Raw genomic sequence first — 15,134 nt, 5'->3', positions numbered from 1 at the left:
TCACATGTGTGTCCCTGAGAAATTTTCTTTTGCTTTAAAACACAAAAATGATGGCCTTTTCTATGAACTGTACCTGTAGATTCTTCTTTTTCTTTCCATTTTTCAAGCATATAATGCTATAGACAACATTGCAGAGTTCATGTGTCTTACCGTGGTTTCATGGATGTCACGTCTTGCCTCTTACTAGGAAACTTTCCCTTGAGGGCAAGGCCCAAGACTACTGCTTTCTTTGAAACTTCAAAGTATTCTGTCTGCTGAAGTGTTAACTCAATAGGTACTCAGTAAATGTTAATTGGTTGAATATAGAAGCCAATGAAAGGAATGCAAATTCTTTTACCTTTGTTAAGAATGGTTAATCTATTCTTTTTTAGGACTAGTTCAAATGGCTGTAAGTGCATTCGTTGGAGCTGTTTATTAATTTAACTTGTTGTTGTTGTTGTTGTAGAGCTTAAAGACATTGGCTGGTTTTCTGGTAATGATCATATTCACTTCTGTAGTATACTTTTCAGACACAAGATTAAAGATCCAATCTAGCAATTAATCACTGACTCCCGAGGTGACCTACATTTTCTACATTAAAAAAAAAAAAGGGTAAGGGAGCAGTGGTGGCAATCTTATTTATTTGGTGGAGATTGTCCAACTTAAACAAATTAATTAAATTTATTAATGGGGTGGGTCTCTCCTTTAGCCATGGCCCTGATTTTAAGTCAGTGAGATGAATACTACCAAGGAAGAATGTATATTGAGGAAAACTTTAATTTATACACACACATATCAATCTTTCTTTTTAAACTTTGGGTTTTAAAACTTCACCAAAATGGGAAAAAAATCTTTACTTGAAAAATAAAATGCTAAAATATCTGATTATGTTTATTTTGCTTCAGATAACATATTTATTTTAGAATTAATGGAATACATGAAAGATGCTATTTGCCAAGATTTTTGTCTATTTAAATCTGCAGTTCCAAGGCAGTGTTTTAATCCTATTAAAGCTAATTGAATGGAGTCTGCAGGCTTTGTCAGTTAGGTGAAGTTCAAGTTTAACTACTATTAAGGAAAGAAAAATATAAGAACCAAACAGTAACGCCTAACTTCTGCAATTTATTCTTTCCACTTGAACCTTAGGGCAATGTGAAAGAATGTTTTTTGAGTTCACAGGGCAATTCATTGGAGACATTGAGATGAGATCTGGTCTCTGAAAGGACAATTAGTAGGTTAAAAAAAAAAAAGGGGGCCCCTTTGTTTGGAAGTCCAAATTATGTTTTTATGGGGGATCTAGTAGCTCTATTGAAGATAAAGGACTGACAGTGTTTCCATTAAAACACCACTTTCCAGAGCAAACACTGTCAATGTAAAAATTTGCTCCAGGCTAAAGTTGGCCTCAAGATTCTAGCCTGGAAGGTATTTTGTTTTAGAAATTCATTTGGGCCAGTTTAGCTTAAAGGTTAAGGGAATGAATATATGTGTCCAGTTGCTTTTTTTTTTTTTTAGTGTAGTTATGAAATTCTTTTTTCAATTGTATTTGCAACTGGACAATTTTTTTCTCTATGCAACTAAAACAGGCACATGTTTATAAAAAGAGCAGTTTGGAATTTGGCACATTTTCAATTTTGGATGATTTTGTAAATTGGGTTAAGTGATTATAGTTCTTGTTTATTATTATTTCAAAATTTCATGTTGAAAATTTTTCTCCATTTAGAGTGCAACATAATTTTGATATCCACTGAAAGCCAAATATCTTTGTTTATGTAGGGTCTTGAGTCTGTGTTCTTATTCTCCCATAGAAAGATTTTATAACTAAAGAATGATGATTTTGTAATGGTAGTGACATTATAAATGTTCACGAATTGCTTATATTTGAAATCTCCTATTTGTGATGCCCTAACTGAGGGAAAAACAAACGGGGGAAAATACAATCTTAAATTTTTATGTGAAAGACAGGGCCAATAACTTATTTCGCCATTTACACAGTATTTGCTTTTATTTAGGATCTTACATTATTTAATAAGGTTTTCAACAATTGAAAGTTTTATATAGTCTAACCATGAGATTTCAGGGAAGAGATCACTCTTGATGCCAGTTTAGATCTCCAGAACAGCTTCTCCAACCTTTTAACATTGCACGATTCTATAGGTAAAATATTTTTGAGCACCTGCAAATTATGTATGTCTATTACATTTAGATATTGATACTCATGATATTACTAATACATTTTCTAGATAAAAAATAGTTTTATCTTTGAGAAAAAAGAATAAACAATTATAAAAGTCTAGTATTTCCTACTTTCACCCCAGTGGTGAGACCTCACTTTGAAGACCAACATTCTAGATATCAGCGGCCGGTCTGTGTGATGGTTTGACACATCTGGAAGAAGTCATGCTGGACTTCTGTGGTTAGGGACCTCTTCCCAAATTCTGATACCATAGGCCTCTGGACAGAAGAGAAGTTCCAGGGATACTGGCTAGGACAGAGCTTACCCTCTTTGTTTTAAAATCAGCTTCTTCATATTATCCTATTTGTGTGCATTTTTCTCCCATAGCTAATGGTTGACATCTACCTGTTCTCAAGGCCCAACTTCAATGATCCCTCTTCAGAGATCCTTCCCTTAGTCTCTTCCACCTCAGTGGGAATTGGTATCTTTTCTTCTAAATCATTATTCAAATTTAATTTTAAGAGTAGCTGTAGCTGCCTTTATCAGAGTTTATAAATATATATTTATATTTTTAATGCACTTATTTATGTTTTTTGAGCCTTATATATAAGGCTAATAATGTATTTCTATCATTGTATCCCCGTCAATGTCAGTGGCTGTGATTTGTGCATGATGGTCATTCAGTAAAGGCTTTTGGGTAACCTCTTGTTCAGACCACTATAAAACCTTTTAAATGGTCTCCTTGCTTAAGGGTCAACCCCTTCCCATAATCTTGCATATTCTAACACATTACATTCCTGAAGTAGAGCTCCACTTGTGTCATTCTTTCAGTAAAAAGCATTCATTGGCTACTCTTCCAATTAAGTGTATACTTTTCATCCTTGTATTCAAGGCCTTAAATAATCTGGCCCATTTCCACTTTTTCAATGTTAGTTCTTTGCTACTTTTTATGTACCATATTTTCAGTTCCAGGCATTATGCTTACTATTCATCAAATATGGTCCATGCTTCTCGTGATAAATACTATAGAGTAATTATACGTCACAGGGTAGATACTGTTTCCACTTACTATAGATTTAAGCAAATACATGCCAAAGTCATAATGAAATATCGATCTAGTGATAATGCACTGTGGTGAATTTATAGTTGGCTGAATATTTATACATGAAGAGATTTTTTTTCAAAATATACAATGTTATATTACTTTCATGTATACAACATATTGATTCAACAGTCCTATACATTGCCACCATGATAAGTGTAGTCACCATACAGTGTTACTATATTATTGACTATATTTCCTATGCTGTACTTTTCATCTCTGTGACTTATTTATTTTATAACTGGAAGTTTGCATCTTTTAATCCCCTTTATCTATTTCACCCATCCCCTTACTCATCTCCCCACTAGCAACCACCAGTTCTCTGTATTTAAGAGTCTGTTTGTTTTGTTTTTTACTTTTTTTGTTTTGTTTTGTTTTTTAGATTCCATATATAAGTATACATAAAAAGATTAATAATAGAAGAAAATAAACAACTTTTTCAAATTTGTGCAATCATCAGGTGCAAGAACTGAGACTTAGACCCAAGATTATGTCCAAAGTCCTTGTACTTAATTAATAAATTTCCCTCTCTCTTTTCCCACCCCATCTCTGTTTCTCTGTCTTTGTTTCTGTGTATTTATGTATTTTATATAAATATAAATATATACTTCATATATATAGTTTATGTGTGTATCTATTATTAATATCTTCAGTGATGATGTTAAATGTATTTGTATTTCAGTTATCTGGAACAATTGGCTAAGATGAAAAGTAACAAATATAAATGATAAGCTCTTCCTTTATATTTAAAAAATCAACATCGTAAGTACAAAATTGTGTAGACATAGTTTAGCATTAGCTTATGTAAAAAAGGAAGGGTTTTAGTTGACCACAAAAAATAATGACCAAGATTTATTGAAACCTTCCTATGTACTAGGGACTTCTCTTAGATTTTCATATATATTGACTCAATATTTACAGTAATGGCAAAATACTGTTCTCATTTCCATTTTATATATAAAGAAACTGAGGAACACAAATGTTCATCATCCTGCCACATTCTTTGGTTTTCCAATTATTTCACAAATATTTAGCTGCATCTACCATGTGCTCAGTTTTGGAGGTGAGTAAGGCAGTTCTGTTGAAAGAGAGCCAGCAGTCTAACCAACTGAGCCACCCAGGCGCCCGAGAGCCAGCAGTCTAATTGGAAACATGGAGGGAAAAAAAATACAGAATTACAATACACTATGAAAAGTCCCATAATGGGTCAGCACACATTTCTACAGCAACACTAAGGGGGGAGGTGGGAGTGGTTAAGCCAATCTTTTGGAGCATTAGAGAAAGTTCCCCAAAGAAATTCATTCCTAGGTTAAGATCTGATGAATGAGAAAGAGGTAGCCTAGATCAGTAAGGGGCCAGGAAATAGTGGTCCAAGCACAAGGAACGGCAGGTGCAAGAACTCTGAAATGTGAGAGATGGTGAAGAACTTGACAACAAAGTCATACAAAAAAGGATAAAGAAATATGTTACATATTTATCTCAGTAATTGGATTTAAGGGAATTGTGATAGCAAGTGTTTTCTGAAGGATTGTTATATGGAGAAAATAATCTTAGTCCACATTATTCCAGAAGGAGAAATGGCCTACAGAAACTAACATGTAGGAGTTAGAATGTGGTGATTTACAGTTTAAGATAAAAAATAAACACTTAATGTAGTAGATTGATCTGACAGCAGGATAGGTTTGAAATTCCTGTTACTGGAGGCATTTAATTACAGGTCGAAAGATCTTTTTTCATGAATAGTGAAAGGCTCTTTTTCTTTCATTGGGAAGGAAGTTAAATTGTTCTCAAAGATACTTTCTACCTCACCTACCCCTGAAATCATAACTAGATTGTAAAGTGTGATGTTAAGAAAAGATGAACAATGGAATGTAGCATTCCAATTTGCTGAGTACAGAATTTGTAGAAAAGGAGATATATTTGATAATATTTGTATTTCAATTTGTGAGCAATCTTATAGTTCTTGAGTCAACACCCTATGTACTTTGGAAAAATAGTAAAGGAATATAAAATGTTGGTCTTTTATTATATACATTTTCAATTTATATATGGAAAGTCAGATAGATCTATCCCAGTCAATATTTCTTAGTATCCTAGACCTTCTATTTTGGTAGGTTACATATTTTGGAGAGCCCAAATATTAAATACAGCAATTTTTATTTTTTAATTTTCACCTGAAACACTTTCTTAAAAGATAAATAATTTTGTTGAATTTATGAAATGGTATAGTAAAATATTTAACACCATTTTAAATATCATTTATTCCAAATAAATATATTCTAAGCAGAGTTTCTTTGGAATAAAATTCTGGACCCAAGGTTGTGAATTGGTGGCATCTAGACTTAGTTGGAAGTTTTTAACATTGGCTGAAATATCTTTTCTTCCTTGACCTCATGGCCTTGTGGGTCATATACCAAAGAGTTTTGCCATAAAATTTCATGCAATGGTCCGAATAGTGGCAGATTAAGCCAGAGAGTGAATAAATTTACCAAAGGAAAATAGCTCATTTATTACTGTTGCTGCTCTGAGGATGTGACTTCGCTACTTTTGGCAGATTCATTTGGCATTTGGCAGATTCAGAACTATCTCACCTATAGATCCAGAAGGGAATATATTGGAAGAATAATCTTGTGAGACATGAGGAAACAACTGTGGGAGCAGAAATTATATAATTTTATAATTTCCATTTTGTTTTTATGCAAGCAGTTTACTAGTAGCACAGATAGGGGAGGGAAATTTAAAATCATGACTTGGCAGAACATTCTTTCTCTCTTTCCTGTTTAATGCCAAGTAACCATTCTTCTAGGATCTCATTCCTAAAAGTAAGATCTAACTTTCTCAAAGTATGGATATTGTCATTTTGCATTTGGTGCAAACAAACAATTCATTGGGAGAAATGCAGTGTCTTATAGCATTGCCATTTGGGAGACAGTGGGGGTGGTAATGGTAAAGAAATATTCAAGATTCTAAAAAATGAGTACAAGAACAATTGAATGGTAATTTGGAGTTGGCCCTTCTCTAATTCCCTGGTCCTTAATATGGTGTCATTATTTCAGGAAAGTGCCCATTATCTGATAGCCAGAAATAGAGACATAAATATTTAGTTTGAAAAAACTGGGCTGGGGGAATGAAGGGGATTGTAATAAAGCAAATAAGTCCTTTGAATTCTGGGGCAGGGGTTAACATCAATTCAGAGCACCCCTCTTTAAGTATGGAACTTTGAGTTAAGAGAGGAAAATCATTAGAATCCCACTACTTTTTAAAACTATCATTTACCTTTAATTTTTATTAAGGAAAATAGCTTAATATCTTAATAAATCATGTGTGAAAGAAGTTAAATTTAAAAGAGAAAAATTGGCATTCTAAAAATGAGGAATAGGCAAGCTACAGGCTCTGAAAGATGTATTTTTGCAGATGTTATGTAAGAGTCAATTAATTCATGGAACTATTTTTGCCATCCGAATGTTAATGTTAGAGCATCTTATGAAAGAGAGGTTAAACGGATACATTTAATAACTTTGGAATCATGGTTGGTTATTTTTGTGTTAGCTTTATCAAAAGGTCAATCTGGAAAGTTCTGTCATCGATAACACTGTGAATGAACTAACCAAATACATTTAATACATAGCTCCAGCTAAAGGTGATATCTATGTAACTTTGAATGAATGATTGGTCTAACCTCACTGGAGCTAATAATATCATTTTAACTTCATCTCGGGCTTATTTTATTCTTGTGACATTTAATGAAATCTATAAACAAACTTTTAAAAAAATCTTATTCAACAATTACATACTTTGGACTTTTAAACATATTTTTATTTAAACCAAGAAGTTATTGGCCTGTTCTTTTGACATAATTACTTTGTCGAGCATAGCATTCTATCATCTGCTTAATGGAGATTAATAAATGCAATCCACGTGATCAAACTAGTTCTATAAATTAGACTTTTAAGTAAAGTTTTATCAGTATATGCAAAAAAACCTCTCTACCACAGAAATAATTAGAAGATTTATGAAATTTCTACTTAGAAATGGATCCCCTGTTTTACTTCTCTCTTAGTTTAAAAACTCTTTGTTGTATTCTTCTCGGCAGTACAAAAATCAACCACATTATATGTTCCTTAAATAAAATATAACTTCTTGTCACAATCTAAAACACCCTGTGTGATCTGATTGTTACCTATCTTCCTAATCTAGTTCAAAGCCATTCTTTCCTCCTTATACTGCAAACTGGCCTTAAGTTAGTTCCTCAAATTCTACAAGCTTACTTCTAATGAGGAACTTTTGCATATGCTGTTCCTTCTGCCTTACTCTTTGTATGCTTGCCTCTTTTTTATTCTTTAAGTTAATGGTCCTTTTTGTTAATGAGTCTCCTCCTTCTTCTAGTTAGCCTCTGTTAATTAGTATTTATACTAATGTTTATCTGTTGATCTTTTGACAACACCATTAGACTAAACTTCTGTGAGGGAGTGGTTATGATTAATTCACCCTTTATCCACAGCAGCCAGAAAATGCTTGTTATTTAGTAGCTGCTCAATAATTACTAATCAATGAAAACACAACTGCATTAATTGAAAAGAAATCAAGTACTTAATTATTGCAAAGCTCTGATATAGGGGCTCTCAAACAATTGTCAGATACTTATTAAAACTGAAATATATTGAAAGCCATGGATTCTTGAAGATTTTGAAAAATATAAAGAAGTATGAGGCATGATATACATTATACATCCCAGGAAGCACACTGTAAGGCATGATTATTTTTGGAATTATATTTCAGAATTATAACAATAGTCAAATATGGAAAATTTCCATAAAGTCTGTAGACTCACTGGTTGATTCCATTAAATATCCTGATACTTTAGAAGTACTACTTAGGTCATATATTATGGAAACCTCACCAACATGCCATGATAAAAACTGAATCATATCATTTCAGATCTTGGCTGACAAATGGGCAAAAAAAGTCATTTTTATTAAATTGCTTTGTGAATCAGAAGGGTAGAAGAACAATTGAATATTACAAAATGTTCAACTGTTAGTTAAAATAATTTTATTTGTTATAAATAATATTGTGTTTATGGCATAATTAGTACAGAAGAAAATTTAACTGCTGTACCATCATTAGAAGTTTAGGAAAGATTATATCATGAGTAAAGTTTTAATCACATCTTAAAGTTGTCTTGGTTTATTTTGTAGGCAACCCAGTGAAAATATTTTAGGCAAAACTTGAAAAGATGCTGGAAGGACAAGCAAAAATGCCAAGAATTGGGTTAATTGGCATAACACAAGGTGGCTGGGCACAGTTGGGGAAAGTGTCAAAGTAGGGAGAATCCCTACCAAGAAAGACGGTTTGTGCAATTAGCTCTCTGAACTTTAACCCTTCGAGAATAATTAATGAGTAACAGAGGGGATCAAGACAAAGACACAAAGTGATATGGTGGGTGCTAGCAAGTAATACATCAAAGAATGCTCGTAATTGGCCCTGTGGCTTTCATTCTTTGCCCTATTTCTTTCAATTCATTGACTCAAAATAATGGGTTCAGGTTCATTATCAACAGGTTTTTAGCTATAAGACTACAACATTACAACAAAGCTTGGATTGTGGCAGTGTTGATGGCCACGTAAGAAGTTGTAGTTGGTAACCACTCCTTGCAGAGGGAAAACAGCAGATTCTTTCTGAATGGATTAACAGCATTTACACACATATTCAGAATCTTGAAAGCTTTATATTTTTCAACACTACAATGTTGGAATATGGTTGGTGTGGGCAGGTATGTATATTTCCATTTGAATGATGTATGAAGCTGGGGTGAAAGGTTTATATTCCCTGCATTATTTTAAATGAAACTAAATTATTGGCATATGACACAAAAAGACACTAAGGATTTTGTCTCTCCAAGCATGTAACTATAGATTCTTTCTTATATTTTTGAATTATATAGCTGGCAGAAGTTTTGATTCCTTTTATTTACTTTAGATCATAATGAGGGAAAAAACGGAAAGTTTCCCAAGAAATTCCTAAGACAAGTGTTCTGAATTCTTCTAATTTAGTAAGCTAAATTTATTTCATATACAGATATGTTTTAATAACAACTTATATTTTTGTGCACAAGATGTGCCAATATTTTTAAGATTTATCCTTTATTATTTAATTTTGTGTGTTCATTCTGTAAGGCAAGGTAAATTTTATTTTTTGCACGTGGATACTTGAAAAATACCTTCTTTGCTTATCACTCCTAAGTTTCCAGAGGATGTTAGCACTGTAGCTATTAGTTTACCTTATCATGTTAGTACAACTAATTTCAATTTTGGAAATTAGGTATCATGATGTAATTGAAATATTATAATTGCAAGTATCAGTCTAAAACTAATTAATGCATATGATTATTTAAAATGTCATATATTTTCATAGTACTTAATATTATCATTTCATCTAAAAGCATTTTAAACTAGAATTTTATTAAAAGCTTCTATATTTTTTAGCTATTATATTATAAAAAAGCATACTCTATATTGGTAAATACACCATATATTTGTTGATAGTGTTTCAAATTTATCTCAAACTTCAGAGACAAATGGAAGTCAAATACGAAATATGAGATTGAATTAGATATTTAGTTTTGTGATTTCCATTAATTTAACATCTATTAAAATGTATTGGAAATGATTGATGGATATGAGGCTGACTAGAAACATAATTTCATTATCTCACAATAATGAAATCTATACTAATTACCTAGGATGTATCTGCCAACAAAAAATTTATGACATCATCACTAATTAATAAGAGCATATTGTTGGAAAATTATTATGATTCACTATAATTAATCCATGAATCTGCAAAGTTAGCTTTTACATTTCCTGGTGGGCAGTTTTTAACTCAGCATATTTTCTTTTGTTTTAGATCATATGATATATTAGATTTTAAATGAAGAAGATATTTTTTTTTTTCCTCATCAGTAACAGAAAGCACTTTTTTATTTTGGTTAATAAATGATTTGTTAATACACAACATTAGTCAAATATTTTCTGTGGTGAGTTAAAAGTTTTCTGGATTTATAATTTTAGAGATTTAAGAGTACTTAGAGAATATCTTTTGACTTTAGTTTACCAAGTTAAACTAGCAAAAGGTCCTCCTAGCTCTAATATCCTATGCCAAAGTCTGGGTGAAGTAGTAAATTTAAGAGTAGGGCTTTTGGAGGATTTGCCTCTCCACTTACCCTGAAGCAAATGGGTATGTGTACATATTTATTATTCCTGTATACATTCCATGCATTAATAAATATTAATGAAGCATTACCTAGTATAACAAGCATTGCAATAGAAGCATTGGAATATCAAGGATGAATAAAAGTGTCATCACTAATCTCACAGTCTTGGAGGAGACAGATGTGTAAACAAATAATAACAACACAATAGTGTTCAATACCATAATGAGGATATGAATGCAATTCTTTCCAAAGAAGAAAGGAGTCACTAAATATGGCTGAGGGGTCTCCTAACTGACTTCATAGAAAAGGTAGCATTTAAACTTGGGCCTTAATTGATAAACACTAATCAGTCAGGAAAGGTGAAAGATGGAGGGGATGTATTATATGAAGATACCGAGGTTTAACACATATGTGTTGAAAACACAGCAAGTTGCTTGGAAGATTATCTTGTCTTGAGTACTTGTTGGAAAGTTGCAGGGTATTTGGTTAATTTTTTTGTGTGGGGTCAGGCTGAAAATTACCTTGTATCTATGCTAAAGGTTTTGGACTTAATTTTGGGAGCCATGGGGGAACTTGGAATATCTATAAGAACATGTACTTTAGGAAGTCAAATGTGTGGTCAGTGAGTAGATGGCCTGGAGAGAGTAGAGACCGGTGGCTTGCAGCAAGAACTTTTTGGCAAGATGCTGTGATTATTTAGACTGTAAATGATGACATACTCAACTGAAGCAAGGGCAAGTGAGCATAAAGAGAATAGAACTGATTTAAAGATTGCTGAGATAGATTCCACAGGATTTGATACTGCCAAGTAAAGAAGTTGGTGCAGTTGAGGGAAATTCCCCAAATTTAATTTTTTTTGGTGTTTGGGACAATATAAAATGTATTATTTCTTTGTAAGAAGCTAATGAGATTAACATTAAAAAATAGCATAATTGATATATAATTTATATACCATTTAGTTCACTCACTTAAAATGTAGAATTCAGTGGTTTTTAGCATATTCACAGAGTTGTACAAACATCACCACAATCTAATTTTAGAATGTTTTCATCATTCCCCTGAAAAAAACATCACACCTATTAGCCGTCACTCCCTCTTATTCACATTTTCTCAACTCTGGGCAATCACTACCATGCTTTCTATTTTTGCCTATTCTGACCATTTCATATAAATGGAATTGTACAATTTTTTGTGACTGGCTTCTTTTGCTTAGTGTAACATTTTCAAGGTCTATCCATATTGTTGCATGTATAAGAACTTCATTCTTCAGTCATTTTTATTGGTAAATAATATTTCATTGTATGGATATATTACATTTTATTCATCCATTAATTAATTGGACATTTGAGTTGCTTTTACTTTTTGGCTATTATAAATAATGCTGCTATAATTTACATGTATAAGATTTTGTATAGATGTAAGATTTCATTTCACTTGGGTGTATATACCTAGGTGTGGAATTACTGGGTCATACAGTAATTCTGTGTTTAACATTTTAAGGAACTGCCAAATTATTTTCCAAAGTAGCGGCACAATTTTCACTTCCCACCAGAAATATGTGAAGGTTCCAATTTCTTCACATCCTTACCAACACTTGTCATTATTTTGTTATGGCCATCTAAGTGTGGCTGAATTCATTGTGGTTTTGATTTATATTTCCCTAATGAATAATGATGCTTAGCATCTTTTCATGTGCTAATTGGCTATTTTTTATATCTATTTTAGAGAAATATCTATTCATATCCTTTGCCTATTTTTAAATGGAATTCTTTATATTTTTTATTTTTGAGATATAAGAATTTCTTTTATTTTAGATAAAAATTCTTCATCAAGTATATGGTTTGCAAGTATTTTCTCCCATTATGTGGGTTATCTTTTCACACTCTTGATGGTATCCTCTGAAGGACAAACATTTTTAATTTTGAAAATATATATATAAAATATATATATTTTTCTTTCATCCCTTGAGCTTTCGTGTCATTTCCAAGAAACCATTGCCTAACCCAAAGACACAAATATTTCCTCTTATGTTTTCTTCTGGGAATTTTATCCTTTTAACTCTTATGTTTAGGTCTATGATCCATTTTAGGCCAACTCTGTGTTTGGTGTGAGGAAGGGGTTCAACTTCATTCTTCTGTGTGTGGATATCCAGTTGTCTCAACACCATTTGTTGAAAAGATTTTCTTTCCTGTTTTATTGTCTGAACACCCTTGTTGAAAATCCATTGACCATAAAGGTAAGGGTTTATTTCTGGACTTTCATTAATAATGAATAATTAATCTATGTCTATCCTTGGCCAGTGCCACCTGTATTGATTATTGTACTTTTTAAAAAAGTTTTGAAATTGTTAATTTTAAGTCTTCCAACTTAGCTTTTTTTTTTTTTTAAGACTTGTTTTGGTTATTATGGATCTATTGAATGTCCATATGAATTTAAGGATCGACTTCTCAATTTCAGCCTGCTGGGATTTTGATAGGGATTTCATTGACTCTGTCGATAAGTTATCTGCAGATCAATTCAATTTTATTGATTCTGTATTGCAGTCTTAACAGAATTGAATATTCCTATCCATAAACGTGGCATAGCTCATCAAATATTTAGATCATTATTTTCTTTCAATGATATTTTATAGTTTAGGATAAATATCTTGCATTTTGTTAAATTTATTCCTAAGAATTTTCTTCTTTTTGATGCAGTTGTAAATAGAGTTGTTTTCTTAATTTCATTTTTTGGATTGCTCATTTTAGTTTATGGAAATACAAATTTTTGTTTATCAATCTTGTATTTTGCAATCTTGCTGAATTCATTCATTCATTTAAATAGTTTTTCAGTGGATTTCTTAGAATGTTCTATGTACAAGATTGTGTCATTTGCATATAGAGATAGTTTTTCTTTCCAATTTGGATGCCTTTTATTTTTTTGCCTAATTGTCTTGACTGGGCTCTCTAGGACAATGTTGAATAGAGGTGGTAAGACTAGACATCCTTGTCTTGTTCCCAATCTTAAGGGGAAAATATTCAGCTGTTCTTCACTAAGCATCAACTTATTTGTGTTTTTTTTCCTCAAAGATACTCTTTATCAAGTTGAGGAAGTGCTCTTCTATTCCCAGTTTGTTGACTTTTTTTTTTTTTATTATGAAAATGTGTTGGATTTTGTCAGATGCTTTCTCTACATTTATTGAGATGATCATGTGGTTTGATGAAATGGAATTTTAAATTTTAAATTTAAAAGTCCATGGATATATACCAATACAACATTTATAAGTCTGCTTAAACGTTTTTGTAACAAATCTTATTTTTGAAAATATTTTTTTAAGAAAAAACTTTAGGCCCAACTATAAAAGCATGACCTGTGTATCCTATACTTCAGTATCCCATACTAAATATATTTTTTATGTGTAAGATTTTAAATATATTCTGTCTATAAAATAAAAATAACTGAAATTATTTCACAAGCACACACAAGTATGCAGCCCCAGCTATATTTTTATGCATTTTCAAAAAAAGACAAGAATAGGGGCTAATCTTTGAGAAAGAAATAAACAATGAATAAATTCATTTCTTAGAGTGTATATATTTCTATTATGAGAAATACACATTTTCTAGTTTAAGTAATACTATATATTTTACTTAAAATTGTGACATACAGAACTAAAAATGGATTTCTCATTTGATATGTGATATTAAAACTTGAGAAAATCCAAGCACATTATCATAGACAGTGAGGAATCATAAGCAGATGTTTAGATCAGAATAGGAAGTTATTAGCATTCATAAGAGAATTATTTAAAGTAAGATTTGTGTATTATGTGGCAACTGCAGAATTTCTCTCACTGTATCCCTTACATAAATACAGCAATCAATATAAGAGACTAAAGAAATCTCTTTATATCTAGTTAAGTAGACTTTTTAGGAAAAGGAAGGAGGGATATTTTTCAAACTTAGCAGTTATTCTTAAAATAATGTCATTTCTTAAAAATATCTTTGATTATATAGTATATTAAAATCTCAGTTCAAGATAAATATTTCTGTATTCCTGCATACCTGAGTTGCCCTTTAAATGCCTAATAACTTGATTCATATTCAGGTTTTTTTTAACTTTAGTCTGCCTGCTGTGATGAAAGAGTTATCTCATCTTGTATTAATTTCATTTGATATATAGAATATCATTATGTCACAGCTGTTGAGAAGCTTAAATTTCTGAAAATCTCTAAACTCTAAAAGTAATATTTAAAACTTTTTTTGTGTGTGTTGGGAGTGTTTTTCTTTTCATTAAGTTGACTATTTTAGCATCATCTAAATATAGTAAAAAATGTTAACTTGATCAGAAAAAAATATTTTATTTAAAAAGTTCCCTTTCTTATATAATAACAAAATAAAGTAACTTAAAAATGTGTGTGTGAATGTATTTTGTCATTTGAATCCTTGCCTTTTTTTTCTTTTAACATTCTGCATAGAGAATTGAGATCATGCTCAGGTCTCGGCTCAGAGGAAATTTTAAGTCAATTTCATTGTGCATTACCTGAGTATGTGTGTATCTATGTGTTATTTTGGGGTTTGTGCCCTTACTTTCTTGTTCTGTCTTGCTCTTCTCTGGGGGCTATTTCTTCAAATACATTTCTGAAAAAAAATTTTTTTTCATGCTTCTATGATAATGGTAATATTGGC

Source organism: Mirounga leonina, unplaced genomic scaffold, assembly GCF_011800145.1.
Source record: "Mirounga leonina isolate KUSES-001 unplaced genomic scaffold, KU_Mleo_1.0 Mir_174, whole genome shotgun sequence".
NCBI lineage: Eukaryota > Metazoa > Chordata > Mammalia > Carnivora > Phocidae > Mirounga > Mirounga leonina.
Note: the sequence above shows the minus strand (reverse complement) of the source record.